Source organism: Aotus nancymaae, unplaced genomic scaffold (assembly GCF_030222135.1).
Source record: "Aotus nancymaae isolate 86718 unplaced genomic scaffold, 86718_ANA_hifiasm-v0.15.2.pri h1tg000025l, whole genome shotgun sequence".
Classification (NCBI taxonomy): Eukaryota; Metazoa; Chordata; class Mammalia; order Primates; family Aotidae; genus Aotus; species Aotus nancymaae.
This window is the reverse complement of record NW_026988438.1, coordinates 27,566,320-27,584,901: the sequence shown is the minus strand read 5'-3', so window position 1 is coordinate 27,584,901 and position 18,582 is coordinate 27,566,320. Positions and strand designations below refer to the sequence as shown.

At 35.8% G+C, this 18,582-nt stretch overlaps 1 protein-coding gene and 1 pseudogene across 6 annotated transcripts in view; one reads left to right on the top strand and one right to left on the bottom strand.

Moving 5' to 3' along the window:
• The window catches only part of BBS9 (Bardet-Biedl syndrome 9), a 726,661-nt gene that overhangs the window by 80,646 nt on the left and 627,433 nt on the right, over positions 1–18,582 (top strand). The gene's annotated exons all lie outside the window — the stretch shown is intronic.
• On the bottom strand, positions 212–1,073 carry LOC105723359 (S-phase kinase-associated protein 1-like; annotated as a pseudogene).

Below are 18,582 nucleotides of genomic sequence, written 5' to 3'. Positions count from 1 at the left end.
CAATTGTTGAATTTGCTAATTTTTTTTTTGAGGATTTTTACATCAATATACATCAGAGATATTGGCCTGTAATTTTTTTTTTTTTTTAACGTATCTTTGTCTTTTTTTAGGGTAATACTGACTTCACAGAATGAGTATTCCTTTTTTCCCCCTATTTTTTGGCATAGTTTGAGTAGGATTGGTATTAGGTTTTTTTTTTTTTTTGCAGGTTGTTTTATTTACAATGCCAACTTTTAAAAGGTCACTGAAGTTAACTGGACAATAAACTAGGCAGACATTACTTTACAAAAAAGAGGGAAAGCCCAAAATGCCACTTATAGAGAACCCACAGTTCAGTTTTATTCAGAGCAAAGAAAAAAGAAACTTTCAATCATACTAGAAGAAACTCAGCCATAGATTTGGAATCTGTACTCAAACTACACATGCAATGAGGACAATATTCTGCTAATACAATTGACTTGCTGCTGTATTTGTCTACTGTTTGTCTAATATTAACAATTATAAACAGAGCAGTGCAACTAGTATTTGGAACAATCCTTACAGTGTTACAGTGTCAGGAACAACATTTCACTCGTCTTCACACCACTGGTTCTCTTTGTGTACCTGGGCTTCCTCCTCTTCAGTAGTCATTTTTGATATTGAAGGTCTTGTGAATCTCCTCAGGAGTTTTCCCCTTGATCATATTGGCAACAGTCTTGCATGTAACATCAAGCAAACCTTTGACGTCTAAGTAGTTTGCAGCCAGAATGAGTTCAAAAAGTGTTCCCTGGTCAACTTTCAGGAATTCTTGGTCCCAAACAGGAATATCATCTGTTCACTTTTCTTTGTTCTCATCATCCTCAGGAGGAGGAAGGTCATCCTTGTGGTGGGTGCACCACTGAATGACCTTTTTTAATATTGCCGCATTAACATTTGGTAGAGGAACTGGGTCATCATCTCCTTCATCATCCATTCCCAAATCTTCCAACATGGTCTTGATAGTCACAGATTGTTTGGAAATTTCCACATCAACTTCAAATATCTCTCCATCAGAACTCTGCAATTTAATTGAAGGCATGGTGTTTGGTGTTAAGGAGATGGCTGGCCAGAGGCTGACGAGAGCTGCGAGGCGTCAGCGAAGCGGTATTAGTTTTTTTTTAAAAAAAACATGTGGTAGAATTCAGTAGTGAAGCCAGTGGGTCCTGGGCTTTTTTTTTTTTTTCTTTTTGAGATGGATTCTTGCTCTGTCACCTAGGCTGGAGTGCAATGGCACGATCTTGGCTCACTGCAACTTCTGCCTCCTGGGTTCTCGCAATTCTCATACCTCAGCCTCCTGAGTAGCTGGGATTATGGGCATGTGCCACCATGCCTGGCTAATTTTTGTCTTTTTAGTAGAGACAGGTTTCACTGTTTTGGCCAGGCTGGTCTTGAACTCCTGACCTCAGGTTATCTGCCCACCTTGGCCTTCCAAAGTGCTGGGATTACAGGCATGAGCACCTGGCCTACTGTGAGACTTTTTATAATGGCTTCTATCTCATTACTTGTTATTGGTCTGTTCAGGTTTTAGATTTCTTCATGGTTCAATGTTGGTAGGTTGTATGTGTCTAGGAATTTATGCATTTCTTCTAGGTTTTTCAATTTATTGGCATATAATTGCTCATAGTAGCCCCTATTGATCCTTTTAATTTATGCATTGTCTGTTGTAATGTCTCCTTTTCCCTGTCTGATTTTATTTATTTAGGTCTTTTCTCTTTTTTTATTAGTCTGGCTAAAGATTTGTCAATTTTATCTTTTTAAAAAACCAACTTTTTGTGTCATTGATATTTTGTACTGTTTTGTTAATTTCAAATTCATTTATATCTGCTCTAATCTTTATTATTTCTTTCCTTCTACTGATTTTTGGTTTCCTTGCTTTTCTTTTAAGATACATGATTAGTTTGTTTATTTGAAGTTTTTATTCTTTTTTGATGGCACTTATAGCTATAAAATTTTGTTTTAGTACTGCTTTCACTGTATTTCATATTTTTTGGAAATGGAACATTTCCAAAACATTGTGTTTCCATTTTCATTTGTTTCAAGAACTTTTTCAATTTCCTTCTTTATTTCTTCAGTGACCCACCGGTCATTCAGGAGCATATTGTTTAATTTCCATGTATTTGTGTAGTTTCCCAAATTCCTCTTGTTTTTTTTTTTTTTTTTTTTGAGATGGAGTCTTGCTCTGTCACTTAGGCTGGAATGCAGTGGTGCAATCTCAGCTTAGCACAACCTCCATCTCCTGAGTTGAAGTGATTCTCCTGCCTCAGCCTCTCAAGTGGCTGGGACTACAGGCACCTGCCACTATGCCCGGCTAATTTTTGTATATTTTTTTAGTAGAGATGGGGTTTCACTATGTTGGCCAGGCTGGTCTTGAACTCCTGACCTTGTGATCCACCCACCTTGGCCTTCCAAAATGCTGGGATTACAGATATGAGCCACTGTCCACAGCCCTAATTTCTTATTTTATTCAATTGTGGTCAGAGGAGATGCTTGATATTATTTCAAGTTTTTTGAATGTTTTAAGAATTGTTTTGTGACCTAACATATGGTCTGTTCTTGAGAATGATCCATATGCTGAGAATAATGTGTATCAGCCTTTGGATGAAATGTTCTGTATATATCTGTTAGGTCCATTTGGTCTATTGTGCAGATTAAATTCAATGTTTCTTGTTGAGTTTCTGTCTAGGAGATCTGTCCAATGCTGAAAATGGGGTGTTGACATTTCTAGCCACTATTATGTTGAGTTCTGTCTTTTTAGCTCTATTGATATTTGTTTTACTTATCTGGGTGTTCCAGTGTTGAGTATATACATCATTATACCCTGTTGCTGGATTGACTGCTGTATCATTGTATGATGACCTTTTTTGTCTCTTCTTAGAGTTTTTGTCTTGAATTCTCTTTTGCTTTATATAAGTGCAGCTACTCTTGCTCTTTTTTTGATTTCCATTTGCATGGAATCTCTTTTTTTATTCCTTTGATTTCAGTCTATTTGTATCTTTTTAGGTGAAGTACATTTCTTGTAGGCAACAGATCATCGTTTCTTGTTTTTTCATGCATTCAGCCACTCTGTGTTTTAACTGGAGAGTTTAGTCTATTTATATTCATTGTTATTATTGATAAATAAGGACTTACTCCTGACATTTTGTTATTTTTTTCTGGTTGTTGTGTGATCTTCTCTTCCTTTTAATGAAGGTGACTTTCTCTGGTGGTATGCTTTAATTTCGTGCTTTTTATTTTTTGTGTATCTCTTGTATGTTTTTGATTTGAGGTTACCACAAGGCTTGCAAATATTGTCTTAATACCCATTATTTTAAATTGGTGACTGTGTAACCCTGATTGCATGAACAAAAAACAAACATGCAAAAAGAAAATTCTACACTTCAACTTCATTATCCTGTTTTTTTGTTTGTTTTTGTTATCATCCCTCTGCTTTTTAACTTTTGTTGTTTCTCTTTATGTCTTATTATACTATGTCTTGAAAATTTTTTGTAGTTAGTATTTTTGATTGGTTCATCATTCTTTCTACTTAATTGAGTAGTTTACCCGTCACAACTATGGTGTTATAATATTTCTGTGTCCTTACTATTGCCAGTGCGTTTTGTACCTTCAGATGATTTCTACTTGCTTGTTAACATCCTTTTCTTTCAGATTGAAGAACTCCTTTAGCATTTCTTGTAGGATAGTTCTGGTGTTGATGAAATCTCTCATTTTTTGTTTCTCCTTCATGCTTAGATGATATTTATGCCAGATGTACTATTGAAGGGTAAGTTTTTTTTTTTTCCTCTAGTACTTTAAATATTTTATGCCACTCTTTCCTGGCCTGTAAGATTTACACTGAAAAGTCTGTTTCTAGATGTATTGGAGCTCTACTGTGTGTTACTTGTTTCTTTTTTCTTGCTGCTTTTACAATTCTTTCTGTGTTGTTGACCTTCAGGAGTTTATTAGATGCCTTGAGGAAGTCTAAATTGGGTTAAATCAGCTGTAACCTTCTTGTACTTGAATATTGATATATTTCTCTAGGTTTGGGAAGTTCTCTGTTATTACCTCTTTGAATAACCTTTCTATCCCCACCCCACCTCCTCGTCAAGGCCAATACCTCTTGGATTTGCCCTTCTGAGGCTATTTTCTAGATCTTGTAGGCATGCTTCATTTTATTATTCTGTTTCCTTTGACTGTGTATTTTCTTTTTTTTTTTTTAGAAGAAGTCTTACTATCTTTAACCTCACCAATTCTTTCTTCTGCTTGATCAATTCTGCTGTTAAGAGACTCTGATGCATTCTTTAGTATGTCAGTTGTGTTTTTCAGCTTCAGAATTTCTGCTTGATTCTTTTTAATTATGTCAATCTCTTTGTTACATTTATCTGATAGGATTCTGAATTCCTTCTCTGTGTTATCTTGAATTTCTTTGAATTTCCTCAACACATCTGTTTTGAATTCTCTGTCTGAAAGGTCACATATCTCTCTGTTTCTCTGGGATTGGTCCTGGTGCCTTATTTAGTTTGTTTGGTGAGATCTTGTTTTCCTGGATGATCTTAATGCTTGTAGATGTTTGTCAGTGTCTGGGCATTGAAAAGTTAGATATTTATTGTAGTTTTCACAGTCTGGGCTTATTTGTGCCTGTCCTTGAGAAGGCTTTCAGGTATTCAAAGGGACTTTAGCCTCAAGCCCAATATCACTGTGGTTTCTGCAGTCTGGTAGAGGTATGGCCTTGGTAGTCTTTGGTAAGATCTAGAGGAATTCTCTGGAATACCAGTCAGAGACTCATGTTCTTTTCCCTTACTTTCTATTGAATGTAGTCTCTCTCTCTCTCTGTGCTGAGCCACCTGGAACTGGGTGTTTGGTGATGGAAGCAGCCCTGTGGCCACCAACACTCCGACTGTATGGGGTCAAACCTAAAGCCAGTGTAGTAATGGGTGTCACCCAAGGCCTGCTGTAATCACTACCTGGCTACCTCCTATGTTGACTCAATGCCCTAGTGTTTTATAATCAGCAGGTGGGGATGCCAGCCAGGTTTGTGTCCTTTCTTTCAGGATGGCAAGAGCCCCCAGGCCCCAGTCAGGGACAGAGATTTTAGAAATTTGCCTGATGTTCAATTCTATTGTGGCTAAGCTGGCACTCAAACCACAGGACAAAGTCCTTCCTGCTCTTCCCCCATCTTTCCAGGCAGAGGAGCCTCTTCCTATGGGTACTACCACCACTGACCCACAGAAAGGTTCTGCCAGACCACTCACTGCCCATGTTCACTTGAAGTCCAAAGTCTCTTCAGCCAGAGGTCTGAGACTCACTCTTCAGGGCTGTGGGCTCCCATCTGGCCCAGGGCAGGTTCAGAAATGGTGTCCAAGAGTCTAAGCCTGGACTTAGAGACCCCAGGAGCCTGCTTGTTGCTCTATCTCACTGTGGCCAAGCTGGTACCTAAGGTGCAAGACAAAGTCCCTTTTACTTTTCCCTCTGCTTTTCTCAAACAGAGTCTTTAAGCATAGCCACCACAGCTGGGAATGTGTTGGGTCACGTGTGTCATTAGCATGTCTCAGAGCCCAAGACCCACTGTCTACTACCTGGGTATTGCTGCTGGTTATTCAGGGCTCAAGGACTCTTTCATCAGCATGTAATGAATCCTACTAAGACTGGGTCTTTCCCTTTAAGGCAGCAGGTTGTGCCTTAAAGGGAACAAGGGTGTGTCTAGAAATGTCATTTGGGAGCTAGGTCCTGGAATGGGGGCCTCATGACACTGCCTGGTGCACTATCCTGCTGTGGCGAAGGTGGCATCCAGGACACAAGACAAAGTTCTCTTTACTCCTCACTCTCTTCATCTTAAGCAGAGGATAGAGTCACTTTCATTGCTGCAAGCTGCACTGCCTGGGGTTGGGGTAGGGATGACACAGGCACTTCCCTAGCCACCCTGGATTGTGTCTTCCTAGCTCACATGCCACCCTAGTCCTCTAGTTCTAACCCAGCTTAGCACTAGGAGTTGCCTAGGAATTGCATACCAGTGTCCTAAACTGCTTTTCATGCGTGTCTAGGATCCAAGAGCATTTTGGTTTGTGATGGTGAGGCTTGCTGAGAAACTCAAGTTTCTACCACTGGGATGGGCGATTCCCCTCTATCTAGGTCTGGTCCAGGTGCTCCCTCCTTTCGTGAGTGCTGACAGCCCACCATGGCTTTGCTCTATGTTGTATCACAGCAGCACTGAGTTCAATGTAAAGTCCCCAAGTCACTGTGCTGTCTCTTCATGAAGTGTACAGACTCTGTACTGGGGTATGAGGGAGGGATGGCATCTGTGATTCAAGACTGTGTCTCTGACCCTCTTCAGTGATATGAAGTTACCGTGGTTGCTCATCTGATTTTTGGTTGTACTGTGATATGAAGTTAAAACTAGTTAAACTTCAGTGACAGGAAGTTAAAACTAGATACTGTGGTTGCTCATCTGATTTTGTGGCAGTCCTTTTTGGTGGGCAGGTAGGTGTTAAAATTTGGTGTTCCTGCCAGGAGGATGAAGCCTGTCTGTAGGCGTCTATTCTGTCATCTTGGTCTACCTCCTAGGACTTAATTTAACCGAATAAATGAAAGATCTGTACAAGGAAAACTATACATCACTTATGAGAAAAATTAAAGAAAATACACTCACACAAACAGAAAGATATTCCATGCTTATAGAGGGGAAGAACATTGTTAAAATATCAATACCACCCAAAGCAGTCTACAAACTCAGTGCAATCCCTTTCAAAATAATGAGGTTATTCTTCATGGAGATAGAAAAAACAAAATTTATATGGAACTACAAAAGACTCCAAATAGCCAAAGCAATCCCTAGAAAAAAGAACACAGCTAGAGGCATCATACTACTTGACTTCAAAATATATGACAAAGCTATAGTATACAAATCAGCATGATACTGGCATAAAAAGCAGACACATAGACCGATGGAACAGAGTATTGAAACCTAGATATAAATCTGTTTCAATTTATATTTGAATGGTCAGCTCATTTTTGACAAAGATGCCAAGAATATACAATGAAGAAGCAGTAAATGGTTCTGGGAAAATTGAGTAACAGTATGCAGAAGAATAAAACTAGACTCCTGTCTCTTGCAATGTACAAACATCAAATCAAAATGGATTAAGAACTTATAAGACCTGAAAATAGATTAAGACATGAAACTATAAACTACTAAAGAAAACACTGGAGAAACATTTCGGGAGATTGGTCTGGGCAGAAATGCACACACATAGACACACACAGACACACAGGCACACACACATACACACACAGGAATATTATTCGGCCATAAAAAATGAAATCCTATTATTTACAGCCATTTGAATGGAACTGGGAGTCATTGTGTTAAGTGAAATAAGCCAAGCACTGAAGGACAAATATTACATGTTCTCCCTTATATGTGGGAGCTAAAAAAGTAGATCTCATGATGACAGAGAGCAGAAGAGAGTTACCAGAGACCAGAAGGATAGGGGAAAGGAGACATGAAGAGAAGTTGATTAATTGATACAAATATAGGGTATGTACCCATTAATAAGAAATAAATAAGATGTAGTTTTGGATAGATCAGTAGAGTGATTATAGTTTACAGTAATCCACTATATATTTCAAAATAGTGAGAAGAATTTGAAGGGTTTTGGCATAAAAAAGACAAATATTTAAGGTGGTGGATAACTCATTTTACACAGATTTGATCTTAAAAAGTATATGAATGTACTAAATTATTACGTGTACCCTGAAACTATGTACTTGTGTTACGCATCACTAAAGAAAGTGAAACTGCGTCGAGACCATCCCGGTCAACATTGTGAAACCCCGTCTCTACTAATACAAAAAAATTAGCTGGGCATGGTGGTGCGTGCCTGTAATCCCAGCTACTCAGGAGGCTGAGGCAGGAGAATTGCCTGAACCCAGGAGGCGGAGGTTGCGGTGAGCCGAGATCGCGCCATTGCACTCCAGCCTGGGTAACAAGAGCGAGACTCCGTCTCAAAAAAAAAAAAAAAAAAAAAAAAAAAAGAAAATGAAACTGTGGATAAGTGGGGCCTACTATATATATTTTTTAGGTAACCTATAAAAAATTGGGAGCGTCTACATAAATGAAGATATCTTTCTACAAAGGTGTTATAAATGTTTCTTTAGGTCAGCATTTTCTCACCTCTCTGGAATTGAGAACAAGTATCTCCAAGGGGACCTGAGTGTCTGACCTCAGGATCAATTATGTATTTGTAGACTATAAGGCCAAGCTTATATATTTTTGTTTTGCTCTATTTATAGTATGTTTACTTGGAAGAATAAAGAAGGAACAAAGTTTAACATTCATTCAGACCTCGATAGTCTGTAATTCTTAAGATATTAGGAAAAGAATAGAAACATTAAGTGGATACATAATCACTGTTCAATGTAGAATGAATTTAAGATGAAAATACCATCAGTTACAAAATAAATTTCCTGTTCTTTATTTAGTTTGAGAAACCACTTTCCCCTCCAAGTAATTATCCAGATATTTAGAAAAAAGTTTTTTTTGAATTAAATTAATGATAGTTTGACGAAGAGATTTTGAATTATGTACGTTACTATTTCTTGGCTCTCCAATCCTTTTCTCTCTGATATGTTGTCTTTCTTTACCATTTTATCTACTTATGTGTAAATAAGATAAATTCTAAGGTATGCCGAAATGGTATGAATGCCTTGTAAGAGGGAATAAAATTATTTTAAGGATTGGAGATGTTCAGTTTAATTAAGTACAATAATATTAACAAAGCTGTTACTGTAGGTTTGAGCCCATTGCTGGGTAATTAACTGCACCTGTGCAGCTTTTGCATCTTTTTTTGCCATTTGGGGATTAAGAAAAAGCTATGCTTGGCTCTGTAGAAACTTATTCTCATGCCTAGAAAACAGTTCAGAATGCATTTAGTATTGACTGGATCCATATTCTTATATTCACATGTGAATGGAGGTATTTATTCTCAAATAAATAGCCTAAAGAGCCCGAATTTACTTCACCTTCCCACTACCCTATTAGATAAGAGGAATAAACTTTGGATTTTTCTCTCACATTTGTTGGAGCCAACATGGTAAACTAGTGGACATGGTAGAAGCTGGAAGAGGAGAAGCTCTAGAATAATTTTATTGTTAGATTAAACACGTATAAATAGAAATGTAAGATTTTTTTTCCCTTAGATTTGTACTAGTTACTTTTCTTGAATTTTCTTTTATCTTTCAAATATTGTGTTGTAGGAAACTAACCTAAAAGAGAAGCGCGAATACTTATTCTTGCATTAAGCAGGGAAAGGGTTGTTATTGCCATCTGTAGTTCATTGTTACTAGTTTCCTTATGCTTGGCCATTTGAGGATCAAAGGCTTTGTTTAATGACCTTGAACTCTGATCCCTTACAAGGCAATGCATACTTCTGACACTAGGCCACTGGGCCTTCAGTGTTCTTGTTAAATATACAATGTCATAATGTACACACTGTTCTTTTGGCTAGTATAATGACATCTATACTTCTGCTTTTAATAAGACTAACCCCCTTCTAAATACTGCCTTTAAAAACAGAATGGTTCTTCCATTAGTAGCAGCAGTTCCTTACTCATGGTTGACACACATTTTTTTTTCGTTCTTAAACGTAGGCCTCAGTCCTATTCTTAAAAAAAATAAGCTGAACTTTATGTTTTCTGTTTGCCAAGGAAAGGGATTAGTGTGTCTGCAAAAAGAAAAGTAATTCTTTTCCATACAAAAAAGGATAGGTACTATATTCCAATCAAGGTAACAAACCAGTGGGCTAAAAAATAATTGCCTTTTAATTGTGAAAACAATTCCTGATCTTTTAAAAAAGAAATCTACAGGGAGTGTAAAGGCAATCAGGTAATAAACTCATTGAAAATTAATTATAGTGTTAGCAATAAGTTTAGTGCTTGGCTTCGTTACATAGTGATAGTTTGTGGGAGAATATTGACCTTATTTGATGCAGTAAATACTTGTGTTTTCTTAGTCTACTGATATGGTATGAAGGAAAAAGTCTTGGATGGGCCAAATTGCCTTTTAAAAAATTCATTGTTTTCTAAAATTGGGATTGCCTTGAAAAAAAGAAAGTTAACCAAAAAAAAAAAAAAAAAAAAAAAAAAAAAAAAAAGAAAACCAACTAAAAATACAACCCATGGAAAAGCAAGGAATATATTTGGTGAAATTTGACATATTTTAAGAATTGAAATCTTCTTATATGTTCATGTATTTATGGTATTTTTTCATTTTGCTAAACAGGTTATATATTAATCATTTGCTATAGCATAATTTAAGATTATATGTGTATTATTAATCATTTGCTATAGCATAATTTAAGATTATTTGCAGTTTCTCATTTAACACTAAAGTTTTTTTTTTTGACATTCAGCATTTCTGCTTACATGAGTCATTATTATATCTATGAAGTGTTTTGAGCTTAAAGCAACTTTGAAAACAGAAGAAATGGCTAACATTAAAAATGTTTAGCACCTCAAACACTACCTACTGATTACTTAAATTTTATGTGGACTCCATATAATGTTCGTAATACAGATATATTTCAATGATATTTTGATACAGGATAATGTTTATGATTCTCAGCATGCACCTGTATTCTAACCATGCTGAGGTAACTCTAGTGTTCAAACAACAGTAGCTAGTGTGATGTATAGAAGAAACACTTGCTAGCTGAAGGACATTCCTCTTGAGGCATGGACTGGAAATCATGTTGAATATGCTAAGTAGTTCCATCAGACCTGCAGAAAATCAGTATGGGTTAAATTTTCACTTTGCACATATGTCACTGACAAAGCCAACTGACTGGAGTGAGCTTTTTGAAATGGACATTTCTGGCTGAGCTTTTGGAAGATTGCATTTTTAAAAGTGAAGTATAAAAAAACAGTTATTCATTGGTTGTACATTAAAAGCAAATGGCCAAAGGAAATAAAATAAACTATAAAAAGCTCATAGGATGAAAACATTAAATTTTGTTTACAGTTTTAATTTATTCTATTTGTAGTAGGTTTAAAAATAATTGTACTTAATATAGAGCCAACCTTTCTAAAAAAAGCAAAATTTAATCTCAGACATTTCAAAGAAGGATACACTGGTACAGATTAATAAAGATAAAATTTTACATTGTTCCTTTGATAAATATTTAATTACAACTGTATATAGATTACATATTTTCTGAGTGAAGATTTGGAAAATTGATGGGAATCAGTGTACTTTTGTCATTTGAGGAAATATATTCTGGGTTGGAAAAAAATCTCAAGTTCAGGGAAAAATTTCTGAGTTGGAGTCCTTGTTTTGCCATTTGCTGACTTTGTTGGTATAAGGTCCATAGACTTAGCCTTGGATTTCCCTGAAAATATGGTTGTATATTTGCCTGACCCTCTCATTGTCAGTAATGAACTGTTGTTTAAAAGTGGCTTAAGCTCCTGGTAAGAAAGCCATTTTTTGTAAATTTAGGGTATTATTTTTATAGTGTGCAGTAACTGAACTGGCCAAGCCAGAACTTATGAACCACATGTGGCATTGGGAGATGGGTGAATATTCAGAAGTAGTGACAGAAGCCATTTAGTTAGTTAGGATTTACCATGGGTTTCCTTTGTGAAACTCTTTGCTAGGTGAATTACAAGATAAATACATGCTAGTGTGCTAGCCCAAAGGAAGGAACGAAACCAATATAAGAAACCAACATTAGTTAAATGTCAATTTCTGTCACATATTGTATTTGTGATTGACACATCTTATGTAATCAACTGTTATCAGTTGAAGGTTTCACTCATTTCGTGTTTACTATGTGCCAGACATTTTGCTTAGAGTCTTATAATTGCAGTTTATTTTACAGATGAGGAAACTATTCACATTTATATTGCCTCACAGTTGGGAACAACTCTTTATGGGAAATGATGAGAAGAGTTTGAAGGTTAAATATCATAGCAGAGTCAAAAAAAAAAGTGGGGGCATATTTCCATGTTGAGGGATGGTGAGAGCAGATGCCACTGATTCTTTTTAACTGTGACCCCTTGTTGCCAAATGTGAGAAGCTCTCTGAGATTGGGATGTTGAGGCTATTTCCAATTGACCTGCACTGGGATTTGCTTTGATGTTTGCTGTGTCCTATTGTGGTCAGAATGTCTTCACCATTGTGGTGGCTGTTATATATATATATATATATAAAACTACTTTGTAGCTAATATATCCATAAACATAAAGGCTAGATTTAAGCAGTTTTGAGCATTCTTATGTTTAAGAAATGTGAAGATAATTCATTTTCTGGCATACATGCTGTGATTTTATTAGTAAAGAAATGAGTTCTATGGGATACATTCCTTTATACATATTTTGTTTGTCTATTGTATATTTTTCAATTCATGTGTTTACTTATTTACATTTATTCTTATACAGACTAGTATCAAGCAAATACTGGTACCCTTTTTAATTCTCATATTTACATGGAGTAATAATAACAAAAATGAAACACTCTGAGCCCAACTTTTACATAGAAGTTTAAAATTTCACTTGGCTAAGGATAAGGAGAAAGAAATCATGTTTTATGGTTTTAATTTATACTAAGAAATTTGTTTTACAACTACAAAATTAAAGCCATGTACTTTCTCTAAAGTGTAAGAGAAAAATCTAAAGCATTTCTTAGAAGTTTAGCAGTGCTTTTTTGCATATGCAGTTTCTCCGGCCCAGATTGCCTTTACCAACTGATGTCTTATCAACTGCAGCCAAAGCCTATTCTGAGGCCCAGCTCTGCTGGTGTCACTTTCTCTGTGAAGCCCTGCTGTGTTGCTTGTTTATACCTAGATAATTTGTTTATATCTTACCTTTAATTATTGCATTTATTTACCTTTAATTACTGATTTATTTTAGTATTTCTTGACTTTAGTATTTCTTTCTTGAGATCAGAGATAATATTTTATTCATGTTTTTAATCTCCAGTACCTAGTCCAGTTCCAGACATACAGCTTTGCTTTGATGTTTGCTGTGTCCTATTTGGGAATGAATGAATGTACTAATTATATTTTGATTTTAAAATATTGTGTATGAGACTGAAATCACCAAGTACTGTGAACTCCATGCAGGAAATATTTAAAGATAGTTCAATTCAGAATTAAAATATCTCTCTTCGGTTATTTTATTCTAACAAGGAAAAAAATTTGGGGATGCTACTTTCTACTATGGGAGGTTATGTCCTTGATTAGAACAATTTCCTTACTTTTAAGTTATTCACTTTGTTGCTAGGCAGAAATTATAGAGTGTTGTAATTTTGGAATAAATCTAGAGTACATCAGGCAATTCATGTAACTGAAGATAAAGGTTTTATATTGTTCAAATACTAGAGTGAATTTTTAATTGCTTGTCAACTCTTTAAACAATTTTAACGACCCTACAAGCCCTGCCAGAGTTGCTGTTCTTCACTGAGGTATGTGGCAAGTTTGAATTTGGAAGTGTATTTGTGTTTAAATTTTTAAAAAGTATTTCATATCATATATGAATTTCATATATTCACCATTTCATATATATGATATGAAATACTTAAAAAATCCTATGTATAATATGAAATACTTAAAAGTCATATATATATATACATATATGATATGAAATACTTTTGGTTAAAGACCAAATATAGTATAAGAATTTTAGTACTAAAAGGAAAATACTGTTACATATACACCCAGTGAAATGAGGGAGTCTTTGTAAATTGAAGGAAGCCAATGTATAATTAGCAATAGCAGATACAATGATGTGTTTGAATTTTTTCTGGCTTCTTGTTTATTAGCATGAATTCTATTGAAAATTGACACTTAAATTTCATATCATGTGTGTGTGTCTCTGCTTAAGAAGTAAAAGTCTCAAGCATGTGACTGTTGATAGAAATGATAGATACTATATGGGGTTATGCCTTTAAAATTTTTTTCATCTCTTATAACTAAGATATCAAATTGATTTTTTGATTGGTTTAAGAGAAAAGTTTAAGTAATAGTCTCTAAGCTAGCAGAATGCATGGAATTGGGTAACATTTTGTTTATCCTATGAGCAAAAGGATAAGGGTCTTTGGCCCTGATTTCCTGTGGTTTGCAACAGGGAATTCTAATAACAGAAAATGAAGGAAAGAGATGCTTCATCACCATTCCTACCATTATTGCCTTAATTTGAGCCTTCTCTGTTTCTCATCTGCATTACTGAAAGAGCATTCCTACTGGTCTGTATACCTCTTATCCTGCTCCAAGTCTCCTCTGGTTTTTTCTCCTTCCATTCTCCATTTTGCTGCTTTAGAGTAATGTTTTCAAACCACAAATCTGATCTTGTCTTTGTCCTGCTTGAAATTTTTTGTGGCGCCACGTGTGGTGACTCTCGCCTGTAATTCCAGTACTTTAGGAGGCCAAGGTGGGTGGATCACTTTAGGCCAGGAGTTCAAGATCAGCCTGCCCAACTTGGTGAAACCTCCGTCTCTACTTAAAAAAAAAAAAAATTAGCAGGGCATGGTGGTGCATGCCTGTGGACCCAGCTAATGGGGAGGCTGAGGTGGGAAAATCACTTGAGTCTGTGAGGCAGAGGTTGCAGTAAGCTGAGATCATCCCACTGCACTCCAGTCTTGCTCTATCTCAAAAAAAAAGAAAGAAGAAATTCAAAATACCTTGTTGATCCCGTAACTGGTTAAGAAGAATAACAGGATTTGTATAAGGTTCTGTCCCTGCTAAGCCCCCTGATCTGTTCTTGCTTGAGATTCCAACTTAACACAATGCATTAAAAATTTTTTTATTTTGTATTTTTATGACAGTCAATATTTCTACCCCAAATTAATTTTTAATTGGCAACTTTTACATATTTATGATGCACAACATGATGTATTGATATATGTATACATTGTGGTATGATTAATTCAAGCTATTAAATAACATATTTATCATCTTACATCCTTATCACTTTTTGGGATGAGTACATTTAAAATAGACTCTCTTTGCAGTTTTCAAGTATATGGTACACTGTTATTAACTATTGTTACCATGCTGTACAGTAGACCTTTAGAACTTATTCCTCCTAACTAGAACCTGAAAACAATAGTTATTGTCTAACAACAATTTTCTTATGCTTCTGCCTATACACAACACACTTTTCTTCAGTTTTTCATTTAACCAACTCCTTCTCCTTCAGGATTGAATTCGTGCTTCACTTTTTGGGGGAGAGGGCCTTGAAACCAATTACACCTACCTTTCTCTCACCTCCAAGACTTAGGAATGTCTTCTATGTGAATCCATAATACTCTGTATCTGCTCCTAAGCATTTATACTGTCTTGCACTTCTAAAATTTGTCTGCTTTTCTTTTCACTAGTTTATGAATTACTTGAAATCAAAGAAGACTTCCTTTATTTCTTCATCTGTGCCTGATAGAACTTCTGTTTGTTGAATGAATAGAATCCTAAAAGCTCAAGGGGTTATTTAATAATTATTATATTTGGGTCCATTTTACAGATAACTTCTGGTCCAAGGCGATTGCCACTTTGTAGTAACAATTGCTAATTTGATTTTCTAATCTCTTGCTTTGTAGTTAGGAAATGTTTGGTCTTATCTGTTAATGTAGATTTAAAGTTGACTGAGCATATTTAAAATTACTTTTTTCCCCTGCTTCCATGGTATTTCCTTAAATGGGTCTCGCTGTGTTTGAATGTGGTAAATATAATATTTACTTTTTGAGTAGGAATTTTGTGATTAGTCAGATTTGTATTTTTAAAATTCTGATATGATGTATTTATACTACTACTAATAGTTACATTCATTGAACATATTTGATGAATGACTGTGTTAAATTATTTGTGTATGCTATCTTATTTAATTGCCAAAACAATGTTTTCAAATCAGTATAATTAGCCTCATTTTGCAGATAAGGAAACTAATGCTTATGAAAGTTAAATTACTTACTTGGGTTTACATAGTTACTAGGTACAGAGCTGAGATTTGGACCTGCTGGATCTGACCCCATAGCCTGAATTCTTAACTATTCTATTATCTCTCTTTTGTGTTTATGACAGTAATTGCAAATAATAATTTGAAAGCAGTAAGTTCATTTTAGGTTTTTAAAAGCATTCTCACAGCAAACATTTCAGTTAGGCTTAACTTGAGAGTACACTGGCAAAATAATGTGTTGGTAACACCAAATTTTTCTGGCTTAAAAAATATGTTAATAGATTAACAATAGATTCTTCCTCTTTTTTCCTTCTCTCCATCTTTCCCTCACCTCCCGACCAATCTTCTCTGTAACTTATTTGTTGAATAGGTTAGATTGTTTGTCCTGTTAACTTCCCACAGTCTGAATTTGCTAATTGCATCCCCCCTAGTGTCTTGTAAGTGTGTTCTTCTGTCCATATTTACTGCAAATTTGTAGTTAGATGTGGAGGACTGAGCAGGTTCAGGTCTGACTTTTTTGGCAGTACAACTTTACAGCTAGTGTTTCAGGCTTCTTTGAGGAGGCACATGATGCCTGGTTGTCTCTTTTTGAGGTGTCAGTAGCCATTGATGATGTAGGCAGTGCTAGAGAACTACTATTCTATTAGAGATTAAAATGGTTATATTATGATTTTTATTATGTATAAACTGAAATACATTTAAAGGAAGAAATCTCCCTTATCAGCTTTTAGGTTACCCAGAGATATATTCATAGGAGAAAGGCAGAATAAATGCTTTCTTCTTTCCCCTTTTTCAAAATTCAGGATTGGTTCTTTAGCATCCTTTGAAGATGACAAATTATTAGTGTTGTTTTCATATTATAATGAACTAATGGATTTAAATATGTGATGCACTTCAATTTATTGATATTATTGTTATTTTTTGTTTATATTTATTTTTTGAGACAAAGTCACACTCTTTTGCCCAGGTTGGAATACAGTGGCATAATCACAGCTCACTGTGACCTTGACCTTCTGGGCTCAAGTGATCCTCCTGCCTCAGCCTCCCAAGTAGTTAGGACCACAGGTGCCTGTCACGATGCCTGGCTAATTTTTAAAAATGGGGTCTTGCTATGTTGCCCAGGCTGGTCTTGAACACCTGGCTCAAGTAGTCCTTCCACCTTGGCCTCTCCAAGTTCTGGGATTACAGACATGTGCCACTGCACTCATCTGAAGTTATTATTTTTGTTAATGTCAATATTGTCCAATCTTTAGCCAAGAGAGCTTTTCCCAGTTGGTTCATGAATCCTTTTGACATAGCTTCAGTAGTCTTTGTTAGCTTTCTTGCTTTGTATTAGGAGATGTTCCTCCCTCATCTTTTATATTTCCTCTTCCAGAACTGGAATCAGTCATTTCTTTAAGGAGCTTTATTCTTTTTTTTTTTTTTCGTGAGAAATGACATTTGAAAATCACAGTGTGGGTGCTAGTGATGTTCACTAATCCTGGTTGGTTATTGCTTTTGCACTGTTTTGGTCAGTTAGGAAATAGATGTACTTAGTATTTAAAGGTAAACTATATTATGATTTCATATTGATACCCCCAATTATGTTGTAGAACTACAGACATTTTTACCTATCCACATTGATTTTACATATATATATGTACACACGTGGGTGCACATGCACACATTCATATATATATTTGCTGGAAGATGTTTTTAGATAAGCACCTTGGGTGGTTTTCTTTTCCAGCATAGCCAAAGGTACAGCACACTCCTTTTAGTAATAATGGCTTGGTGGCAATTATTCTCAGTCTTAAGGGAAAAAAGAGATGGAGTGGGAACCTATGGATTCTCACTGATGAGTGAATGTGAGTGCAATTTGAAAAAGTGATGTTTACTCTTGCCCCTTGATAATTTCTTTGTTTTTTTTTTTGGAGATAGAGTCTCACTCTGTCACCAGGCTGGAGGGCAGTGGTGCAATCTTGGCTCACTGCAACCTCCACCTCCTGGGTTCAAGTGATTCTCCTGCCTCAGCCTCCCGAGTAGCTGGGATTACAGGCATATGCCACCATGCCCAGCTAATTTTTGTATTTTTAGTAGAGATGGGGTTCCACCATGTTGGCCAGGATGGTCTTGGTCTCTTGACCTCGTGATCCACCCACCTTGGCCTCCCAAAGTGCTGGGATTACAGGCATGAGCCACCACGCCTGGCCCTGCCCCTTGATAATTTGTGACCCAGAAGAGGAAAATTTCTCCTATACTCTCTATAGTGGAGATTTTTTTTTCCAGGAGAATTTTGTCTGTTAATATTGAAGATGATTTTTGGTGGCTTTTTGATCATTAGATGATAATCAGCTTTAGAGCTTAAACAAATACACAGGTCCACTTTTGTTACACATTCTTATGATTTTATATCTTATAGGTCTTTTATTGATAAGTGTTAGATAAGTGCTGCTGGATTATAGAAAACTCTTCTTCTGCTTTCAATATTATGCAGAACAAAGAAAAGAATATAAGAGCCATATGAAATATGGCTAGAATGAATACTCAAACAATTAAAAAATTATGATCCAGCAATTCCACTCTGTATGTCTACCCAAAAGAAGTAAAAGCAGGGATTAGGAAAGATATTTGTACATCCTTGTTCATAGCAGTATTATTCACAATAGCCAA